Source organism: Thermobia domestica, chromosome 4, assembly GCF_964235325.1.
Source record: "Thermobia domestica chromosome 4, izTheDome1.hap1.1, whole genome shotgun sequence".
Classification (NCBI taxonomy): Eukaryota; Metazoa; Arthropoda; class Insecta; order Zygentoma; family Lepismatidae; genus Thermobia; species Thermobia domestica.
The window spans coordinates 106179816-106203817 of record NC_137457.1 but is presented as its reverse complement, the minus strand read 5'-3'; positions in this window follow the sequence as shown (position 1 = coordinate 106203817).

The following is a 24002-nucleotide window of genomic DNA, read 5'->3' as shown; positions in this document are numbered from 1 at the left end:
TAGTCACTGTGGCTTGTTTAAATTTATGTTTGTCCGGTTGTCTAGCTTGTGATCCACTCCAGGTCGTATTGCTAATGAAATTCCAACGTATTTTCACCCTTGCGTTAATTCCCAGATTTTTCTACAATTTTGGTCTTCGCGGAGTGCTAAGTAGTAAGGGGGGACAAACATCACCTTTTTTGGTCAAATCTCTATAATTCCAATATTTCCAGATTATATTGGTTTCTTTTCCAGTTTACAGTTTATATTGGTTAAGTATTAAGTTTTCAGAGTACTTTCATCGTAAAAAAACAGGCTGCAAATTCCTCTAGCATTCTTCTAGATTTCCTCTAGCATTCTCATTCCACGTTTATCGAAAGGTTTAATGAGTGATATGAGTATATTATTGAGTGAGAGTTGACTGAAAGGTTGATTAAGATATATTTAATTGAGAATTGAAGTTTTCAGCATTTTCATTCTACTGTTCTAGATTTGAGACCGAGAGTTTAAATGAAAGTAAAGTTATTTAATTACATATTAAGAGATTTTATATATACTTATTTGCTTGAAATTGAATCTGGATATTTATATCATTATCTTGGATCTTGTTAGTGAAGAATTTAGAAGCGTGCCAATAAATTGTTAAATGTTTATTTTACTTTATGAAGTCAGATTTGAACTAACGTTTATAGTATATTATATTGAGAATAATATTTCAAATTAAGAGGAAATTAAATGTAATTGCTCAAGAAATAGAATATTCTTTTGAGCAATAAAATTGAATTTACCATTCTATTTAGTATTGAAGAAGATTAAAGAAAATTTATTGCATATTAGAATCATTAAATTTTTCATTAGTATTTTTTATATTAATGTTTTCTTCTTTTGTTATTTTGTTAGTGTATCTACACTATTCTAACGCAAAAGTGTAATTACACAACCTTAGTTTTCTTTAATAAACTTGTTATATAAAATTGAATTTCTTTTGTGGTTATTTACTTGATATATAATATTTATTTGCTATATATGTTTGATTTTTCTGTGGTATTTGGAAATATTGGAAAAACAATTTAAATCTACACTGACGAATTGTACGATGGAGAACTAAATCTTCCGACCCAAGTCCAATCGACTAGGTGTTATCGGATTGCATTCGGACTGACGATTATTATTATTCTTGTCATTTTTATTATTATTATTAATATTATTATTATTATTATTATTACTTTGAATGGTAATAGTTGTCGGACTGAGCTTTCTGTGGATACTAGGTGGAAGGGTGTTACAAGATACGAATACAAGTCAAGTGCTTGTTTTATATTTAGTTTAGAGTATTGTTATTATTGTTAATATTTATGAATAGATCTCAGTCTAATAATTTCTTCGAGTAATGAATTATACTTTAAAAATATTTTTGTAGTAATTCAAATATTTTGAAATTGAGATTGGAAAAAACATTTGTACCAACATTATAATTCTACCGAATTTTTTTTGAATTTGGAATACAGAATTAAATATAGATTTACTTTTTGCAATTTGTAGTGACTTAATCAATTTAATTCAATTGAATGTGTATATATATATATATATATATATATATATATATATATATATATATATATATATATATATATATATATAGTGATTGGAATATAAGAATTTATGACAGAAATACACTTCCAGCCTTTGAAAAATTTTTTGTATATTATTATAATTATTGTAATATTTGAACAATTTCGATTTTCCTTTCAGCGTTGTTGCTTTTGTCGTAGATTTCCATCTTATTACTATTGTAGACTAGAAAGTAGTAGTATTTATATATGTTTAGTTATAGTATTCTATTCTTATATTGTTTTGTTCTCTATAATCTGGTTTGTTTAAATCTTGATCAAATAGTGGATTCTCTACATGGCTATGTTAGTATTGACATGTCGAATGCAGATTTCTTAACAGTAGACGCTACTGGTTATCCTAGTTTAGATCGAAATTCAAGTTTTGGTCATATTAGCATGGATCTTACCCCTCCATTAGCAAATAATTTTAACGTAAGATCGTTTAGTGTTCTTATTAATAATAATATGGATAATCAATTATTGATGAACTCAGTTAATCTAGATAAAGCCAGTCGTATGGCTAGTCCATCCAATAGTCGTATTGAGAGAAATGATCCTAGAGTAACTTTTTTCGGAACCGCCTTTGAGTAGAAACGTTCCGAATAGTTCTGATAGTAGTAACTCAGGAGAACGAGTTGGAATACAGAATAGATATCTTTACTTAGGGAACTATTACAAGGGAGTTTCTAATGTTTTGATTTCGACTCAGAAAGTGGGTTTAAATAATCATAGTCTTGGAATGCATGGTCGTAATCCGAATTATAGAAACCAGAATACACCGTATTTCTGAAGGTGATAAGGTTTTATAACTTTTTTGTGAATAGACAAGATCATGTGTATTCAGATCTTAGTTTAGAACACAAGCTGATGACTAAATACACCTATCATAAATCTTTAACATATTTAGAGAATAAACTGTCAGAATTTAAGAACATTTGTGGAAATAATAGCATTCAAACTTTTGATATATTATTTAAAATCGAAGAAATATTAATAGATACTAACTATTCATTTAATATGGTTCTATCAGTACTTCTTTCTAAATTTGATGGTCTAATATTAAAGGAAGTTACACCAGCCTTGAATAATAACTTTGATTGGGTTTATTTTAGGAATAATATTATGTCTAGATATATTACACCCACAGTTTTGCATTCACTAGTAAGTGAAAAGTCTAAAGAAAACAGGAGTTCACAGAATTAATTAACGATTATGTTAAATCCGTAATGATATCTATGGATATTTTACAACTCGGTTTAAGTGAAGGTCAACTAGTAGGTATTTTATTAAATGGTATGAATCCGAATCAGCGATTTCGGATGTTAAATTATTATTGTCCAGCAAATAAACAGGAATTGCTAGAGATATCCGAACAATATGTTTCGCATAATAGAAAACAATTAGAGTATATTAAATTGCTGAGGATTAATAAAAGCAAGGAGAAAATGTCTTGTTCGAATATAGGTTCTTCAATAAATAAGAAAGAATGTTGTAATAGTAATCCGAATTCTAATTTACGTAATGTACAATTGAATCTCATGAAGAGTAGTTTTAGGTTTTCGGATGCTTCAGGATTTTCTGGGAAGTTTAATGGGAATCGATTTGCTCCTCCGGTTAAAAAGAATAATAGTGTCCCATGACAAATGGACGGATTTGTGGCAACATTCGTCATTGGTAAAATAAATTACATTTTAACAAATATTTGTGTTGATGGGGGCTCTAGCGTCACCTTAGTTAATCGAGACTTAGTGAAAAGATTCAAAGTTGAAGAACATGTTCGTAAGGTGGAAGTAAGAACCATCAATGCGCCTTCTGGTCTTAACTTTGTTACGGATGAATAGGTGAGTTTGGTGATAAACTTATCCGGATTTTTTCAATCTGTGATTTTTTAGAGTAACTGATAATCTTCCTTGCGACTGTTTATTGGGAATTCCATATCTGCGTACAACGTCGGTGTTAGTAGATTACGATAAACATATGTTGGTTCTGTGTAATGGAAAGAAGCGAGTGCAACTTAATTATTGCAGGGATTTTGTTGAATCACTTCGAAAGGTATTTAGATCTGGTGAACAGGTTAGTCAACAAGAATGGACTGGTGGAAAGTTTCGAAAGAAGAACTTAGCAACTAAATCAACTGGAATATCTTCTATGTTTATTCGAGCAGATTCGTATTCAATCCTTCATAACGAAAAGGTGTGCAATGTGACCTCGATCTTCAACATCTAGAAAAACATTTATTGACTATAAATGCTCCTGATGCTTCGCAGCTTCTTTCGCTACGAAATTTAATTGAGGGAGAGTTATCGAGAGACAGCATAATGTTGACCAGCAAATTCGGAGGTTGGATACTGATTAGGGTTGTCCAGAAACCTCTTCCATTACCCATAAGTCAGTGGATAGTGACCAAGATGCTTACATCGTAGATCTTCAATGGATTTAGCGATGATTTCGACAAATGTTGGTGACATAGGAGATATGAGCATTTCCAAAGAAGATACAAAGTGTGTCATTGGTAATCAGACTGTTCCACATTTAAACCGTTCAGAGGTGGATCTCAATGTTAAGAAACAGAAAACATCGGAGAAGAAGAAGAAGAAGAAGCCAAAGAAAAAGAAGACGAAGAAAAACATCATAGATGGTGCAAATGAACAATAGATTAAGAGCAATCATAGTGTTGTGTTTGAAAAGGAAAAAGGAAAGGCTTTGTTTCAGTTCCTACAGCGCGGAAGCGTCTGACGTGGACGTCGAGCAGTCAGAGAAATTCCACGACTTATTAAAGAAGAATAAGAAGTATATTGCGGAGGAAATTAATCGAGATTCAGTTAACAATTATGATCGATTCCCGCAGGTGAAAACCCCAGAAAACATACAGGTGAAAAACTCTAATCGAGAATCGTGGAGTTTTCGGAATCCTGATATAGATTCTTTCATGGGTTCGATAAAAAATCAGTACTCTGATGTAATTACCAATAGAAACGGATGTATTAAGGGTGTATAGTCAAATTATATCTAGCTGAAAACAAACCTTTTAAGCAAAATCCGTTCGCTGTTCCTAAGAATAAAGAGAAAGAATTTGATGCTCAAATTTCAGAATTCGTTAGGCAGGGTATTTTAATTGAAGTTAACCATTCGAACTACGCCAGTAGTTGTTTTTTAGTTAAGAATAAGGATAATAGTTATAGAATTGTGGGGAACTTTGTTAAAGCTAACGAATTAATTGTAAATGATCCTTTCCCGTCTTGAAACATAGAGGAATGTTTAGCTGGCTTATCAGGCAAGCAATTCTATTCAAAGATAGATTTAAAGAAAGCATATTTTCAAATTGTACTAGATTCTAGCTCACGTGACATCACTACAATTGTTACACCAAAGGGTCTTTTTCAGTTTACGAGAGTCCCAATAGGTATTAAAACTGGTAGTAACATTCTTAACCGAGTGATGCATAAAATACTTGGAGATTTGGAAGGGGAAGGAGTACGATAATATTTTGATGTTGTTCTCATATTTTCAGATACTATAGAACAACATAAAAATACTATAATAAAGGTGTTAGAAAGATTTCGAAAATTTAATATTTCCAAATCTCCGGATAAATGTTTCTTTTTTCAGTCAAAGATTAACTATCTAGGGTATATTATTTAAGGAGATCAGATGGAAATCGACCCGGCTAGGGTTTCAGCAATTAGAAATATACCACCTCCACGGAATAGGAGAGGTCTTATGGAGATCTTGGGGCGTTTCAGTTGTTACGCGAAATTCGCTCCTGAGCTCCAGGAACTAATGGGACCTCTCAGTGAATTAAAATCTCCTAAGAATAAATTTGTCTGGAGTCCGGAACACCAAAGGATTCTAGACAATTTAAAAGAAATATAGTTGGAAAATGTTGTATTAAAAACCCCAGATCTAAATAAACGCTTTGTATTAAATGTAGATGATCAGGAAAAAGCATAGCTGCTTGTTTGTCTTAAGAGAATAGTAACCGGGAATTTGAACCTGTTTGTTTCTTTAGTAAGAAATTATCAGAAGCAGACAAACATAGAAGCATATACGAAATAGAGTTTATAAGCTTAGTAAAAGCTATGTCCCGATTCAAACACTATTTGGTTAGAGCATTTGACGTCCTGACGGATAATAAGGCCCTGATAAATGTTTAAAATTTGTTCTTTCTTTTTGAATAGCCCCTGTATATATAATTATTTCTTTGTTGGCTTACAGATACATTTCAGTAGAAAACAGAATGAAATTTGAAAGTCTCAAATCAAGATATAGTAACCAACGTAAAAAATATTAAGCCGTGCAAATTTAAAACATAAATGTAAATAAGCTTGGAATTCACATTTTATGGACATTTTTTTCACAACTATTTGGCTCGATTGCCTTATGCTGTGAAGAAACCATCTGTTAAACAAAACTTCAGCAATTATTGTAATAGACAATACTTGGTATAAAATGAGAAGACTGTAGTATTTGTTTCTCAAATTGTGTCTCGGTGGGCGCGGTGGCTCAGTGGTTGAGCGTTCACCTCCGGTGCTTGGGGTCCCTGGTTTGTTTGTTGGACGTTGTACTGAAAGATTCCATTTCTCTTTGATTCCCAATGATAAAGTGTGCTAATCGCTGGAGCTTAGAGTCCCTGGTTCGATCTCTGAGCGAGTAAATTTGTGGTGTAAAACATCATATCCTTGAGTTTTCTTAACGTACTTTCATTCCACATTTACTCTTATTCCACCATCATTCACTTGGGGCGCCAATGGTATGCTTATTTTTGATCTATAGCTAAGCAGTGTGAATTTAGGACTACGTCTAATCCATCCCAAAGTCCATTATTCGGTATTACATAATTTTCACCTCATGTTTCAAGATTCCATTTGGCACTTTCCAGTTGGTGCCTTGGCTCATGCTTTTTTTTAATATATTACATTTTCCCAGAGTTGTTATTTGTCAATTCATGAATAGTGATGGGATTCGCATCCAGCAATCGTTCAAAATTTTGAAGACTTGCATATAATTGATTATTTCAAAGCAGAATACATGAGAAGCATTATGAGACTTCAACATAAGAAAACTTGAGAGACATAAACATATAATAATTAAATTGTAGTTGTTTTTCGTGGCATGAACACAAAATTATTATTAGGGAATATGGCGGACAATGTTGAGCAAACGACAAATACTACTACTACTACTACTACTACTACTACTACTACTAATAATAATAATAATAATAGTAATAATCCTAAAAGGAACGCCAGCAATTAATAGACTAGTTGATGCACCAATCAGGTGCCTCACGCAAATTGCAATGGACGTTTCGTGCACGTTAGAAGTAGTCGTAAACTCATACTGGATAACTATAGAGCGAAAATAAGCATGCCATTGGCTTCATAAGAAAATTTGCTATTAAAGTGAGGTGTTATATGCTATGGTTTTAATTTTTCAAAACTTCGTTTTTAATTCAAAATTGCGGATTTCAAGATGACTGCCGTCAGATTTACCCTTACCCTACCACTTCCGTCTAGGCCTAATATGTATTACCGAAACTTTTACCACCCGGGTTAGAATCGGAGTTAAAGAACTTATGGACATAGTAAGTATAAACAATTAATATGCCGGTAAGTTTTCCTGAATGTGCGAACCTTAAAAACAAACTTCCTGATTAAATTTTATTCCCAAATTATGTATCTCATTACGGTATTCCTATTTCAAAAACTGGACCTTAATTCAAAATAGCGCATTTCAATTGGCTGCCGTCAGCTACATAGCTACCATATGACTTCCCCCTATGTCTTAAATGTATCCTAATGTTTTTTTTCCTTTTTACATAACACGCCGTTTACCAGGGACTTCTCCAGTAATATCTAATAAATACATCACAACTTTTAAAATTTATGAAAAAATAGAAAACATTCATCATGACATTAATTTATCTCATCACAAATAATACATACATGCCCTCCTTCAGAAAAAATATCATTGAAATTGGATCCGGACACTTGGCTGATGACTCTTGTTAGGAGAAAAACTAAATTCCACTTTAAGATTTGTAATTGATAAGAATTAGTTAACGGGATTCTGAGATTTTTAAATTTAATGAAATTTACCCACAATTTTTACTGAGTAATGTAAACAAATTACATGTAAGTTTTTTTTATTGAATATTACAGTGATAATATGTGCTGTTTTATTTTACTATTTATAATACAAATATGAAATCTCATATTCACTTTATTTTTTTAGTATGTTTGGGTAGAATATTTTAATGTTTAAGCAGTTAAACTCTGGTACTGATTTATAGATACGGAACGCGTATTCATGGTCATTTGTTTGGAAAACATTCTGATTACAAGCAAATGTGTTCTATATAATTATTTGTGAGCAGGAAAATTTTAAATTGGCTAGTAACTTTTTGCTGAAATTGCGGTTTATGTACAATAATATTTTTTGCTTTATTTACACATGCATTTAGAATGGAAAATTCTAGACAATATGCTACTTCTTTTGTTAGTAAGAAGTACAACAAAAATGTGCAAATTCACAATTTATATTGGAGGATTGAAGCGAGATAAGATGTGTTGTGAATAAAAAACATTGTTGTGATTTAAACGTGAGAGAATTATAAGATTGATGTTACCAATATTAAATATAGACATTTATTTGTTATCAAGTGAAAACACTTAAACAATACGCTTAATACAAAACTGCTTGAATGCAACACCTTATTTCAGCTTAACCAGTTTCATAGGAAAATATTAATGTTAGTTGCACACAATGTAATATAAAACAAGTTTAGTGTTGCGAATGATAAAAAAAGTTACATCATTCAACAAGATGACCTAAAATTTGGTATTCTATTACATTTTTTGTTTGAATTACATTTTTGGTTAATCAGTTTCTGTTATTTAATTCATGAACCGTTTATTCATATTAAGATTGCTCAGTACATAATGGTTCGGTGTTAATATAGGAATGTTACTTAAGAGGAATGATTATGATTCTTAGTGATACATGTTTACAAGTACACCAACACATAGAAGTATATGGTTTACAATAAGAATTGTGTATTCCAAAAATTACGACTGCTTTTAGTCAATAATTCACTCAGTTTATGCATCTTGACACTTATCCTGTTTTTTTCTTATTCTGTGTGGTATGGAATGAGGTACGTACTGCGTGCCTTAATCACATAGAATTTTACAATCAAAATCCATATTAAGGATTCATTATCAATTTGGGTATGAGATACTTGTTAACTTGTAGACTTGACAAGTTCTTAGTTCTTAGTTTAATATGTACCGTATGAATTAATACAAATAAATCTGGCACTTACAGATATTTGTATTGAGCTTTCCTCATAACAGGCATACATTAATGGAGTAGTATGTTCAAAGTAAATTATTTAGAGCGAACAATGAAAAAGTATTGCAGAGGTGAAATTTGAACTAAGAACCATAAGTAATTTTGACCTTAATGTTTAAAAGTGTATGATGGGGTACACCTTAAATACCTGCATATTGATTGAGTTTTTGAAGCATACTGCCAAAGGTGTAAATGAAAAATTAAATCTTTGAAGTTTACGTCCAACGATTATGTCGGTAAGGCTAAAGGATACGGTGTCGATGAGTAATGAATGAAATGGTGGAATTAAGAAAGTGGAAGGAAACGGGAGAACCCGATTGTCTACGATTGAAAGGTGTTATACCAGGAGTACAGAGGTGAAGAACCATACACTTATTTGATGCCAATTCCAAGATTTGTTTATTATAAGTAGTAATATTATTGTTATAATCAAATAATAAAAATAAGGGAGATATAGGCCATCCGTAACCCCCATTAGAAAATATTGTTTTACTTTTTCAGTTAGAATGTGATTAACATTTCTTTAAATGTCACATTTTTTTTACATATTACATTATCTCGAAGATATTGCGACATTTCATATCTTTGTGTTTTACTTGTATCTATTTTTTAAAAAATAAACCACTATGCTACTTGGAAAAATGAGTTTATTTTACATGAAGTAACTGGTCTTCCTTTCCAAACTGTAGCTTTTTTCACTTTTATACTGAAAAATCTTTATTGGTAAATCAACCATAGACTTCCAGTTGTAGTAAACGTACAGGTACTCGATCAGCAAGATTGGTAGTTACATTAAATACGTTACAAACAATTTCATATATTTAATTTACATATTTTTAGAAATGAAGATTTTAGTTATATTTTTTGTAATTATATACTTTGGTAGACACCAAATATGATCTATTCTTATTCTTGTCTTTTCACGATTTGTAGTGCTAGGAATTCAGAGATCAGTAATAGTTCAGACTGGAAACATTGGAATGACAATGCGGCAAATAACATTCGAATAACACCTAAGAATTTTGATATATATCGCTTCAATATTCTTCTGCAAAGGAGGAATGAAGATTATTTAAACGTTTTTTGATTAACTTGATTTGTTCCCTGAGTAAGTATTACAGTGATATTTACTATACGTGGAATTACGTTTTACAATTTTCATAATGTTTGCTTGCCTTTCGTAGATGGAGTTTGCATCTTTATGCAGGATGTTTGACATCGTCCTAAAACTCTTCTCTAGGAAGGCTTTCTAACTGTAAAAACCCTTTTCAGGAGAAAGTTGTAGTCCTTTGGAAAATTTTTGTATCTATACATGTTTAATAAGTGGGAATGATTAATTACTCATTTAGAAAGAAGGCTTGGACTGTTTCTTACTGGTTCTTTGACACACTGTTTAGAAATAGTTTACGTTTATTAGATGTAATAGGAATAAGCACTGATATATTGGGACTACGTACCATACTGACAGATACTACGAGATAGTGGATTCCTTTCTGTCCAAAGGGTACACCTAAAACTGCCACGAATGGCTTTTTGGATTTTAAGTATTTGCAAACGAAAGTATACGGTAGTTTTCACATTGTTCTTTTTTAGCTTAACGGCTTTCAATGGTAATTGGAGATTCATATTGGGTAATTTGACAAGGTTGGCCTAATTTTGGCCTCAAGACTTTATGTCAAAAGTACATTTCCAAGATTTCCGTTGCACATTAAAGAACTGGGTTAAATTATTTGAGAACAGTTTGAATAGGATGCTATGACCAACATCATAACTATTGGCGTGATTTACAAGATCGTTTCCTCTTTCTTAAAGGGAAGTTGCCTATCTAGGAAGAAAAAATGATAAGATCTGCATGCTTTCAATATCTTATGAAGCCTATACGTTTAAGCTTTCTACACGAATCTCTTAAAGAAGTAGTTAGTGGAGTAAGGGAAAATAAAAATGACAAACAAAGAAAGCAAGCTATTATTAATAATATTGTTTATAATCTGAAAAAATCGCCTCTTTTTTCCATTATTTTAACTGCAATAGGCCCGTTTTCCCGCAGTATATACCAACCTCATGTCGGTTTTCTTGTATTCTTTTACTTACAATAATATACATTGAACGTAATATTTTGTAAGCTAGTTTCCAATATAATAAACCACTTTTAAACCAAATCTAAAGCATTTTTTCACTACTAGTTTCCGAAATAAAAGGTTTTGATCTTTAAAAATCGTACCCTGTAAAACCTGTAAAATTGGACATCCCCTTTTCTCCTGAACGGTTTATTTATGACAATTTAAGAAGAGACTACTCGGTAGCACTATACAAGCTCATGCAAATGACAAGCATACCTGAGATATGCAGGCATTCGACCTATGTTTGCACCATGAGTGACAGTATTTCTTGTCGAATGGCCTTGCCGTTTGATTGTCTTCGTGTGAAGGTGCTATAAAGCTATTTTTAGGTAGCGTTATACCTAATTGCAGCTTTGGTAAATTTAGTTATATGAGTCAGGTTTTTAGAATCCGGGTTTTCTGCATCAAATACAGTAACGACAGTGATTTAGCTACAACGGAACTAAACAAGAAGGCTAAAATTATCTAAAATGTTTTTGTTGGGAAAAATGCGACCGTAGCTATTCAAAACATAAAACCAGAGAGCCCATTGGGAATGAAACAAAATCTTTCACTTTTACGTGCCACAGTTATGCCGGCTAGGCTAAAGGAGACAGTAATGGTTATGAAATGGTGTAATGAAGAAAATGGGAGGAAACTGAGGAGCCCCCAGAAAACCCACGCACACGGTGTTTGTCCAACAAAAAGTTTATTTGGCGTAATGAAACTAGGGATCCCACTCACCGGAGCCCATAGGGAATAATAGAGAAGATATAAACGTAACTGGAGACAAAAAAGGTTAGTCCATCACTGCTGAACAAATTGTATTGTGGGAGAGGTAAAGGGATAAAGACTGCAATTTATGGTAGCATTAAACCTGACAGTTCGCGTATCAGGACGATAAAATTTCTGAGAATCGCAGCGGTGAAAATTCGTTTCAAATAATCTACTTATGATGGCAAAGAGCTATAATGAATTATATAATACTATAGTAGAGACTACAAGTATACTTCGTTTCACAATGTGAACACGGTAGACTTCGAAACTATGAATATTCAATATTAAAACTGGTTGCAGGAGATATATAGCTTTCGATTACAATAGAGGAATAAGATTAGAGATAACATGATCTTCGGACGATGAATACACAACAAAAAGTTTAATGTATGATCGTATTTGCTCTATGGAGATCAACAATGAAACCGGAAGTATTATTCGGTTTTACTAGTTTTGCTTTTAGTACCTAGATAAGAGTGAAACGTGAGAGATATTCTTGGGACGATCAATCGAATATAAAGAAACAGCTTTTCCGCATCTATTTGCATTTTTGCTGTATGCAGATTAACGTTAAAAACAGAAATTGTCTACTTTGACCACTTCCTATTTAAATTGATCAAAGGCGGGATTGTTCCTTGGGACCTTGAATCGATCACAGAAAACCGATTCTCATACATATCTTTTATCTCAATGCGGATCAATACTGACACTAGAAGTAGTGGTATTTTGTTTACCATTTCCCGTTTAACCCTTAACTTCCCACAGTGTCCATATGGACACGGAAATAGGGAGATTGCCTGGGTGATTTTATGTATGGAATTTTGTGACACGGCTCACAGTGAACACATTACAACAATAACAACAAAAATTCCGATTTTTTTCACATTTACTACGATCATATGGAACAAACGTAACTGAAAATATTATAAAATCAGGAAAAAAAATAATTTGGGCTGATATGGGTTAATAGAGAGAGAGAGAGTGAAGATGGTATGTTTTCTTGAGATGCTCAATTAATTCTAGAAAACTGCTTGTCGCTATCTGTTACTGCGTTCTTTCTATGGTAATCAGTGTTGAAACCGTAAAATGTTTATTTCCACTTTTAGAAAAGCGTTAACGGAGGAAATGGACCTATTCTTGGAATGGCGAATCAATTCCAGAAAACAGCTTCTTGATGTACCTTTTCTTCCTGTACGGAGATCAATATTGAAACGTTAATTATAGCTCTTTTCGAATGTCAAGTTAAATAGCTTTAAGAAGGTTTTCTCCTTCTTCAATAGCAGTGAAGCGACGTTGTCATCTTTTTGGGGCAGATTACAATATACAGATTTATGGAATTTCGTACTACTATGATTTTTGTCAATATTTGTTGCAGTACCTACAAGTATCGCATATCATTGGCTACCGCTCATGCAGGTTCTCATCTGAAAAAAAAAGGTATAGTAATAAATTTCTGGTTTTAGCAGACAAACACGGGTGATGTTATCTTTCCTTGACACGCTCAAACCATTCGAAAAACAACTTGTCGTTATATATTGACGCTTTTGTTATATGGCAATTAATCTTAAAACTGGATACTGTTGAACTCCACCACTTCCAGTTTGAATAGAGACTTATCACAGCGAACTGAATATATTCTTCAGCCGCATAATAGATTCCAGGAATCGCATTTTCTATGTCTTACTTTCTCTCTCTCTCTCTCTCTCCCTTCCTCTTTATAGATTAATATTGAAACCGGAAACAATAGTAGAATATTACAACGTCGGATTATAGTAAAGAAATACAGATTTTTTTTGAGACACTGAATCGAGTTCTGGAAAATATTTGTCAGCTTTTGTTATGCTTAATTTCTACCATTTCTGTTAGAACAGCATATTAACGGAGTAAAAAGGAATCTATCTCAGGTCGTTGAAATGATTAAAAAAAATGGTTTTCGATATACCTTACGATTTTTTCTATGAATATCAATATTGAAACCGGAAGTAATAGTAAATTTATAAGGCTTTCGGTTTTAAAACCATATGGATGAATATTCTAAAATCTTTCAAAACTTGAATCGATTCCCGAAAACAACAACGTGTTCTGTAGCTCATTTCAAGTGAGAAGTTTCATTGGTGGTAGCCAATGATACAAGATGTTTCCAGGTAGCATATCTGGCATTGACAATAATCATAGTAGTGCGGAAAGTCCTTATGTCTATATACCTGCCCTAAAATGATAACGACGCTTCACTGCTATTGGATGTAGCATTAAGTCCGCTCAAGGCCTTGTATCTTGTCATTTGAAAAGATTATTGATTATTACTGTTATTACTATGTTAGTTTTAAGGCGATTAACGTTGAGACTGCATAAGGCTGACTTTTACCACTTAGGGCTTCAATAATGGATTAACTGAGGATAAGATGGTGCCTATTCTTGAGACGCTGACTCGATTTTCGAAAACCACTTCTCAATATATCTCACCAGTTTTGCTCTAATCTCCGTCGACAAATGGAAAGACGGGTATAGACCTTTTATAAGACGTCCTATATTTATGTGTAGCATAATTTGGAAATCTAAAAATTGAAACTCACTAGCTTTTAATTCAAATATCTACCCAATTGCCTTACCATTTCAACATAACTTTAGTTAAGTCTACAAGTATTATAATGCTTTTATTGTAGCCATCAATTATAACATTCAAGAGACGCCCATGCTTGTATGGAGTTATCCTGTGCTCATCCGGCAACGTTTTGTCTATTGCGCGCACACATGTTTCCTCATTTTAGTGTTTAAAGGAATGTTTACCTTTATCATAAAATGTTAGACCATTGGATAATTCAATTATTTTCAAACACAAGAATACCTAAGAAAAACGTATTTAAAACTTTTGTTGAATATTTCGGTTTGGATAACGTTTCAGTTGCCTTCTTATCATAACTTAATCAACTGAAGTATCAGCAGATTCTGCTTCGTATGAGTATTCTCAGTATTCTATACGAGTATTCTATAAATATTTATCGTTCTTCTCTGTTCTATATTCTTAAGAGGAGACTGCTCTAGTCATTAATAACATGTAAACGAAAATAATAATAAATCGTATCAATTAAGAATGCCAAAATTTTAAGTAACTTTATTAAAATTTAAGCTTCGTAAAAAAAATCACGGATTTAGATGACAAAAATCCTCAACATCAGGAACGACATTTGGGAGGGCATAGAAGATAATTAATTACTAATTAATCCGGGGATGGGAGGGTCCTTGTTTATACAAATACAGTCAATTTAATAAATTAATTACTAATATACTATACAAAATGTGAAATTCGTACGTCGATGAACGATCTTGCTCCACCCATCCCCGCTGAATTCTTACGTGATCTGAAGTGACGCCCCCGCTCACCACTGAAACATGGTAAAGTGTATTACAACATGAAGCTTTTGACATAGATTACAGTAACCGTAACACTTGGATTAAAATCAATTGTAGCATGATTACAAGACATTCTTTACTGTTTTATTTCTGTAAGGTTAAATCTTGCGTCCATATCATTTTGTATGGGATACTATTTTAAAAGTTGTGTTTACCTTTATGCGTAGGTATGTATTTAATGAATGCTTCCATTTTTACTTTAAGTTCATGTACTCACCAAACATTAATCCTTTTAGAAAGTATAAGGAAAATAATGCACTCGTGCCCAAAACTTAAAGTGACCTAATATATGCCAGGTTTCATGAAAGTCAGTTAGTGTCAGCAATAGAATATATGAGATAACACTATAGTCATTTTATTCATGGAGTGTCTGTACTAAAACAGTGTATCAAATACCGCGAATATTTAAGGAAACCGTATCTTATGTCGAACCTCATGTCCAGAATGCAGAAAATAGACTAGGACAGTAGAGCTTTCATATGCAGGAATCAGTATGGAATATGCTCTCCTCGAACAAAAACGCAATACTGACATCGACGTAGCATACTAGAAACGATTGGCAAGCAGTTCAGGTTGCAGGGACTTTCACTCTTCCGTGAGAGTTTGTCGAAAGTCTGAAAGAATACTTGGTGGAGGTATACGTTCGGCAAACGTCTCCCTAGAGCATCCCAAGCATACGCTGGCCATCAGATTTAATGAATATCCTCTTCTTCAAGGAGGGAGACCACGGCAGCTGTACGATACGGACAAGAATTCACATTCATAAGACGAAAATTTGGACGGATAGCTCCACGAAACAAACGAACATAACGGAGAATGACATCAATGAAACACTAGAACTCTGTCATAGTACCTCCTTCTACGAACTGCAGTTCACTGAGTCCGTTAAATAACAAAATTGTAACCTACGTGGCGTTGCCTAGCTGAAAACGAACTCGGAGACTGATTGTCGGCTGAGAGAGAAAGTTTGGAATTTTACTATTAGCTGGGTCTAGGACTATTTTCACCATCTTTTTACAAGTAGCATTAACAACGTTTCAGCTATTCTGTGTGATCTATTCGCCTTAACGGTAAGTTCGGATATCTTATAATTAACCTTGTGTACTTTTTACAAAACACGCACCGTACGAGCAGTGACGACACCAGCTTTAGTTTCTTCGGGGAGGGTGTGTGAACAACATAAACGGTAATGAAAATGATAAAATTATCGTCTTGTGTAACTAATAAAGAGAGAATTCTGCTTTGATAAACAAAGAGTAGGGAGAAGTAATAGCCTTGATTTTTATGAAAGGTACGGACCACCGCACTAGACTTTGTCGCTCCAATTTCCTAAACTGTTAGGCAACAGTTCCTATTGAAACTTGTATTTAGGAAATAGGAATAACATATATTGTCTTGTGAAACTCAATTGAATAAACTTTACCCTTCTTCCCAAAAAATGTTCCACCCCTTCAGATATTTTCATTAGACGTATTTAATTACGGTCATAGAGTAATTAAAAAATAATTGTTTTTAAAATATTAACAAAATCACCTGATTTATTTTTGAAAAAAATCGTTAGAAATATCACCCCAAGAGTAAACTACATATTGTGGATCATTTTCAATCATGCGAGTTTAGCCTTATTTTTAGCTTATTAGTGAAACATTTACTTACGAAACTAGAAAAAATAGTCTGAGTAGTTTAAGAAAATTATCATGAAAAACCTTGAATAAACAACCGTTTGTGTTTTTGTTTCAGGAACAATGAGTTATTCCATTTTATTAGATTACTAATAAAATATTTATTTATGAAATCGCTTGAGTTGTTTTATATAACGAAACGTAGCCCAAAAAATACAAGAATAAACTACTCCTAATAGGTTTTCTCCAGGGAAATTATTTTTATCACAATATAGGGTTGTTAAAGAAGTATTTATGAATTATCAACAAAATCACCTGAGACATTTTTGTGAAAATCGTCGATAAACAATTCGCCCCACAATTCACAAACTGTCTCTCGTATATTTCTTCACGTTAAATGACTTATGATATATTGCCAGATTATTCATAAAATATTTATTTATGAAATACGAATGAAATAGCCCGAGCAGTTTTTGAGAAATGCATCGATAAAAAGCTCAACCCCAAGAATAAACAACCTCTCGCAGATATTTTCCCAGAGAAATGTCTTATACCACAATATAGTAATATCGATTTATAAATATTGATTAAATATTGATTCATAAAACATTAAAAAAATGTTTAAGCCATTTTTAAGAAAATCGTGTTGTTCGATATTTACTCTTCAGTAAACTACTCTAATTTTAAGAAAACTTAGCGAACGGACGGACGGATGTATATCGAAAAATCACGTTTTTGATATGTAGGATTCATGAGAGATGTAAATCCCTTCAGTTCTCTATTTTTGTTAGCATGATCATCATACTTTCTGCTTTTCGTAGTTCGAAAGAAAAAGTAACAAATGATAGTTTGAGATGGTTTTACAGGTGAATCGAAAACTGACGAAAGAAAAGTAATGAAATGGACATAGAGAGAAATGGAAAGGGAGTTATCTAGGTATAACCGATAATTATAATCAGGATGACATCATAGAGCTAAACCTAGAAGTATAATAGGTAAATTACGGAGAAACCTGGATAGTGCTCACTAAAAGGAAAATTTAATATTAAAAATGGACATAAGTTTTAATGTAGGAGAGATTGACTTTTTAAAGAAAAGAACAAGTCAATTTAGGTTTTTGAATAACGATAAACGTCCTAACATTACAACCCACGAAGAGTTTGGCAAAAGAGAACGCTTTTATAATGACACTTCATTAGCACTACGGTTCCAGTTGGTTACGACTTACTCATTGATTGGTTGGATTTAAATCTCGATTTTTGCACCTATGCTATACGACAAGGAGAACACTAATGTAATAACAAAAACACATTGCTCAGGTTTGTATTTGAGGCAACTACCACCACTAAAACTTGAGCCAATGATACCAATTCGTAAGATAAATCCATATTCTAGGATTTTTTAACATTTGCTTTTAGAAAAGGGATAAAGGAAGTTTTCGTAATAATTTAAAGCGTAGGTTTATGTGGGAATATTACACTTTATCGACGCCAACAATTATTTTATGGACCGAAAATAGCCTAGTAAATTTTCAATCTGAAGTCAGGTTAATTGTAATTTTATGCTACAAGAAAATACGTGCTAACGGGAAATGTCTTTAAAAAAAACTGCTGTCGGTCGCAAACAAACGTAAGCTGGGTTCTAGTATTGAATATATATACGGCAATATTATTTTTTTATTTTTTCTATTTCCTTTTCTTGTTATTTTCATATGATTTTTGTACTTCCATCCAGTAGAAGATGATAGCACAAAGGAGTGGCAGAAAAAATAAGGTTTGAAAACAAAATATATTTGTTTCTGTCAACACACTAAATTGTTTCTTTCAAGGAAAATCATTCTTTAAAAGCCATTTGATAAACGTTAATAATCGATATTTGCGGATAATTAATTATATATCCCAGAATATAACATTCACTACTTCTGTGTTTCTTACTTTGCATGTTTCGTAAATTTATAATTAGCATAATGTGGGAAATTCAAGAGCAAAATGGGAATTTCTACAACACGTGGGAGATGGGATTTTATAAGTTTTGAAGTTAGCATAACTGATTTGTACCCATAATCCTAATCTGTCACGGTGGACATACAATGGTGGTAATTATGTGGATTTATTGATAATGTGTGCGGGACCACGTATACCAAAAGTGCATTCACAGTCTCATTCTAAAGTGCCGTACCCCGTGGTCATATACACAAGGAACTTCCAAATGAAAAGGCACGAAACGTCGTAGAAACCAAACGTCGTAGGTTTAAATAGGAATATATCGCTTTGAAATAAAGTACTGCGACATCTGAGGAGATAATGTAGTGTCCGGCCTGGTTGTGCCCATGCGTGGCTGCCTTTTACATGATGCAGGAGAGAATCAGGTAATTATGTGTTCCGTCCAAGTCGAATTGACTCGGCAGTATGTGTGAAGAAATAATAGCGTTCACAATGAAACATTCGACGATTGAGGAGCAGCAAGATATTATTCGATTTCTGACTGGGGAAGGGTTTAATCGGTCGATATTCATCGCCGGATGGTGACTGTATATGGGAGAGACTGTGTATTCAACAAGTCAGTGAGAAAGTGGAGTGATTCTGCTCCACGATTACGCTTCTCCACACGTCTCTCAGGTCACACGAAGTATACTGAATAAGTTGAAGTGTGAGCAGCTTGAGCATTCACCCTACAGTTTGGACATATCTCACTGCGACTTCCATCTGTTTGGCCCGCTAAAAAGACATCTCAAAGGCAAGCGCTTGAACTCGGACGAGAACTGAAAGGAACAGTGAAAGACTGGCTGCTATCACACGTACTGGATTTCTGGGAACCGGCTCATAATACAGTTGGACAGTTGAGCTCAAGCGTCTGGTAAATACTTTAGAACAAAGACTTCGATTATACCCCCAGTGACTTCGACCTTTCCAGTTGAACACCCCTCGTATATCAGACTTAAATACAATAAAATCAATACATTTTTTGTATCGGGTCTAGTTAGAGAGAACGATGAGAAGGAAAACTTGGCTGCCATAATGGTTCTTTGTTGATAAGAATTGCTTCTTAAATGTAATATAATGATCCAACTTTTTTAAATCGCCAATTTTTTAATTCGATAATTTTTTTTCTATCGCAAGCATGCATCTATTAAGTAACAATTGTGCTAATAATATTATCAAGCAAGCAGGTGGCTGCAACGAACCTGCAAATCCTTGGAGGAGGGGAGAACCTCGAAACTGTTTTGCACACGGCCTGTGTATTAATCCAGTGATGAGAAAACTTATTTAGGAAGGGGCCCAAACAAAAAAGAAAAAACATTGGCGGGCCAATATTCAAAGAAAAAGAACAATTAGGTGGCCTATACATTGTCTTAAAAAAACTTCTTGTAATACTAAGCCCTATTATTGAAAGGCTATAAAGTGAAAGTGGTAAATGAAATTTGTACAGCATTTCTACAAGTTTCTCACAATATTGATTAAATTGGGATTCACGGATTTTCAGAAGTGAAGTTAAATTCTGTAGATCCGGACTCATATTTCGGACCTGATAGAATGCCTCAGCCGGTGGTATCTGGCCCGTAGCCCGTAGTTTGCCCATCACTGTTCTAGTCCACAGATGGATAAGACAAAACCGGTTCCATCACCACTGTGCCAAGTTGCTCCATAATTAATATCAGCGCCAGACCTTAGTGATGCACTGGAAACTTTTGTTCCCTTTTGTAAGGTGTTGGTATCTCTGCACTCCTCTTGCTTGCGGTCTTGGGTCATAGAACGTTTACTTTCTTTAACTTCAGTGACAATAACGACTCGCGAAGCCTGGACTCTACACCAATCACAGAAATGTTTCATGGAGCCGTCTTTGGAACGCACGCTTAAGGAGACGTCAAACACCAAAATGTCACCTACAATATTGCCAAACTTTGAAGACGGGCTGAATGATACGGTTTCGCAAAAACACATCCTAAATAAATCTAAATATACTATATTCTCGTGAGATATTATCCATACAGCGCAGGAGACGACATAGGCAAAATTTCATGCATAGGAGTTGTCAACCGACCCCCCTCACGTTGTATAGGGTGGAAAATCGGTATATTTAGCTGAATTAGGCAATGTAGGCAGTGTTGAATGGCTTTACGAGGAGTGTTCGATAATTCCTGATATAAAAGTGCTTCCATTTTCCCATTTCCCCTTTCACTATAATGCACTTCTCTCAACAACTTTCTAGAGCAGTTTTTCTCAAATTGGAATCTACGACGCCTGAAAATTCAAATGTAATAAAATTGAACTCACATCAGTTATGCAAGAAGTATTTTTTAAGATTAAAAAACTGTAGCTTTTGGCGGTACAAGTACAAAACAATAACTATTGATAATTTCTAGTGCTCAAGGATTTTATTGATTTTTCTTTTGAAAAAATCTTTGCTGAAATGCATAAAACACTTGAAGAACACTTGAGAGCATTAGCTGCAAGCTTTCGAGAATACGTCCCTGCGCCACAACCTGGTAATGGTTGGATTGAACATCCTTCCACTATTGTAGATTCCATGACATATAATGTAGAAGTCCATGACCACAGAACAAGAACAGCTAGTGGAACTATCGTGCGATACTTAATTGAAAAGCATTTTAAAAGAAAATGAGCATTGTAGCTTTTAGTTGCGTGTGCGTTGTAAGAATGAAGAGTTGTCTAAAAAAGCGTTGCAACTTTTGATGCCTTTTCCTACAACTTAGTTATGTGAGCAGACCTTTTCTGCTCTTTGCAGTATGAAAACCTTAAATGGAAATCGCCTTAATGTGGAATCGGACCCAAGATTGATGGTGATAGATCTGATTCCAGATTTTAAGGCAGTTATGGAAAAACACAAAGAATTTCATTGCTCACATTAGTGAACCCATATTTAAGAACATTGTTTATCACGTAGATTTTTTTTAAAAAAAACAGTCTTGAAAGTTACTGTATTTTCAATTGAAATTTATTTCATTAGAAAGCAATAATTTATCTTTAGAATAAATTACTTATTACATTAATTTTCTTGATTTTTTTCTTGTCAGTGATAATTTTAAGTAGTATATTTTTAATACCATATGATATTACAGATAGCATTGAAAGGGGGTCCGCATATAGCATTGCACTTTCCGAATGATCAGGGGGTCCGCGTTATCGGAACGTTTGAGAACCACTGTTCAAGAGCATACCAGTTTATAAAAAGTCCTTGACGGCTATGCTGGAAGTCATTCTTCGACAGAATGCATAACATGCTCATCATTGGAAAACTTTGTTCCTCGTGGGTGCCACTTAATCTTGGGAAACAGGTGAAAGTCACTTGGGGCAATATCTGGAGAGTGGGGAGGGTGCTCAAGTATTTCATACACGGCATTGGCAATAGCGGTGGAGCTAAGGTGACTTTTGTGAGTAGAAGCATTGTCCTGCAGGAGCAGCACTTTTATGTGTAGCATCCCTCTGAGTTTCCCCTTCATTGCCTGCCTTACTTTTGGGATCAGTTGTGAATAATAGTCATTTGTAAATGTCATTGGACCCTGAAGATAATCAATGAAAATATGCCCTTACTATACCTCCTCCCAGAAAAAAAATGTTGCCATAATCTTGTCAGCTGATTGCATTATCTTGAATTTCTTGAGGAATGGACATCATGATGCAAGCAACTGTATGCTATGTTGATTGGACTCTGGACCGCAATGATGTACCCAGGTTCCACACAGCCATAAGAAACATAGCCTAATCATTTTAACTCTCTTCAGTGTTCGGATTTTCGCGCACTCGTGCTATATGCAAGGAATTTTAAAGATTACGAGAGAAAAAGATTATTTATTTTAATAGAACGTTACTTCAGTTTCCCTATTTCAAGATAACTCATTAAGAGTCTGGTTTAAGATAGATTAACTGTAAAAAGAATAGAAATATTTTCATCATTGTAATGTCTTTCTGTAGTACGTAAGGTGTTACTCAGCGCAGGATTAATCTATCTGGAGGACAGGGACTGGGAAACAATATGAGACCCCTGCTGACTTCACCTAATAAATTTCTCTGAAAGTAAAGTAGGAAAGTTAAGGGAATATGTTTCATATTTTGGTCATATTTTATTTTATGATGATGGTTACATCTTCATGATTCTTTTTAGAAAGCCAGTTGAGATTTTGATCAGATTGGAGGACCCTATTCACCTGGAGGCCCGGAGCTATAGCGTCCCTAAGTCCCTCCCTTAATTTGGCCCTAGTGTTAGTGCATGTTCTTGCGTGTGCATTGCTTAAGCTGCTATCCCGATACTAGTATGTTCTCTGGTTTAAAATTAGAGGTTTTGAAAAATTTCGTATCCGATTCTCTGAAACATACCGTCTATTTAGGTTCATCCCGAAAGTTACCGAAATTCATGTTAATTATTTATTATTTGCCAGCATACTGTGATTTGTTATTAATTTTTTTTTACTGATGTAGTAGTGGGAAGTCTGCATTTGATGTTTTGATTGATGTAGGATATAATTACACTTACCAACTGGTCAATATTTGTTCTCATTTCATTCTTTCTTCTAAGATTTTGTAAGATTATTACAACGAGATTGTCAAACAGTGGACATTCTTTCAGATAAAAGCTGAATTTTTATTAAAAAGTTGGACTTTTTAACATTTAAATTTGAGAACATTTTACCTTATAATTGTGTGGATAATGTTGAATCTACATTGGTTCTTAAATCACAATTGTAGTTGCCCCAGCCAGAATATTTTTACCGAAGTAATCCATTATGTTGTTGCAACACGTATTTGTAAAATTCGTCATAATTTATGTGCATGAAACTACGTACATTTTAGTACAATGACCAATCCCGTAACTGACTGTATTAACGAGCTTTTCTACACTAACCTTTGATTAGAGAAAACACTCTTTACTCGCAGCATTACAGTACTGCTAAAATCGCAAAATAAAGTTCACTGGAAATTTCAATGCTATTTTACTTCGGAAAAATGCCTATCACTACTCTTCAGCAAAAGTTAAATTTTCATTCTAGACTATGAACTCATATAAGATAAGGGACACATAATGAGTTATTAGGACTGGGCTATATGCTATACGCCTATGCTTATATAACTACTTACATAACTTTCGTTCGTCTTTCATTGATTATTTTCTGAAAGATCAAAGGGAGAAAT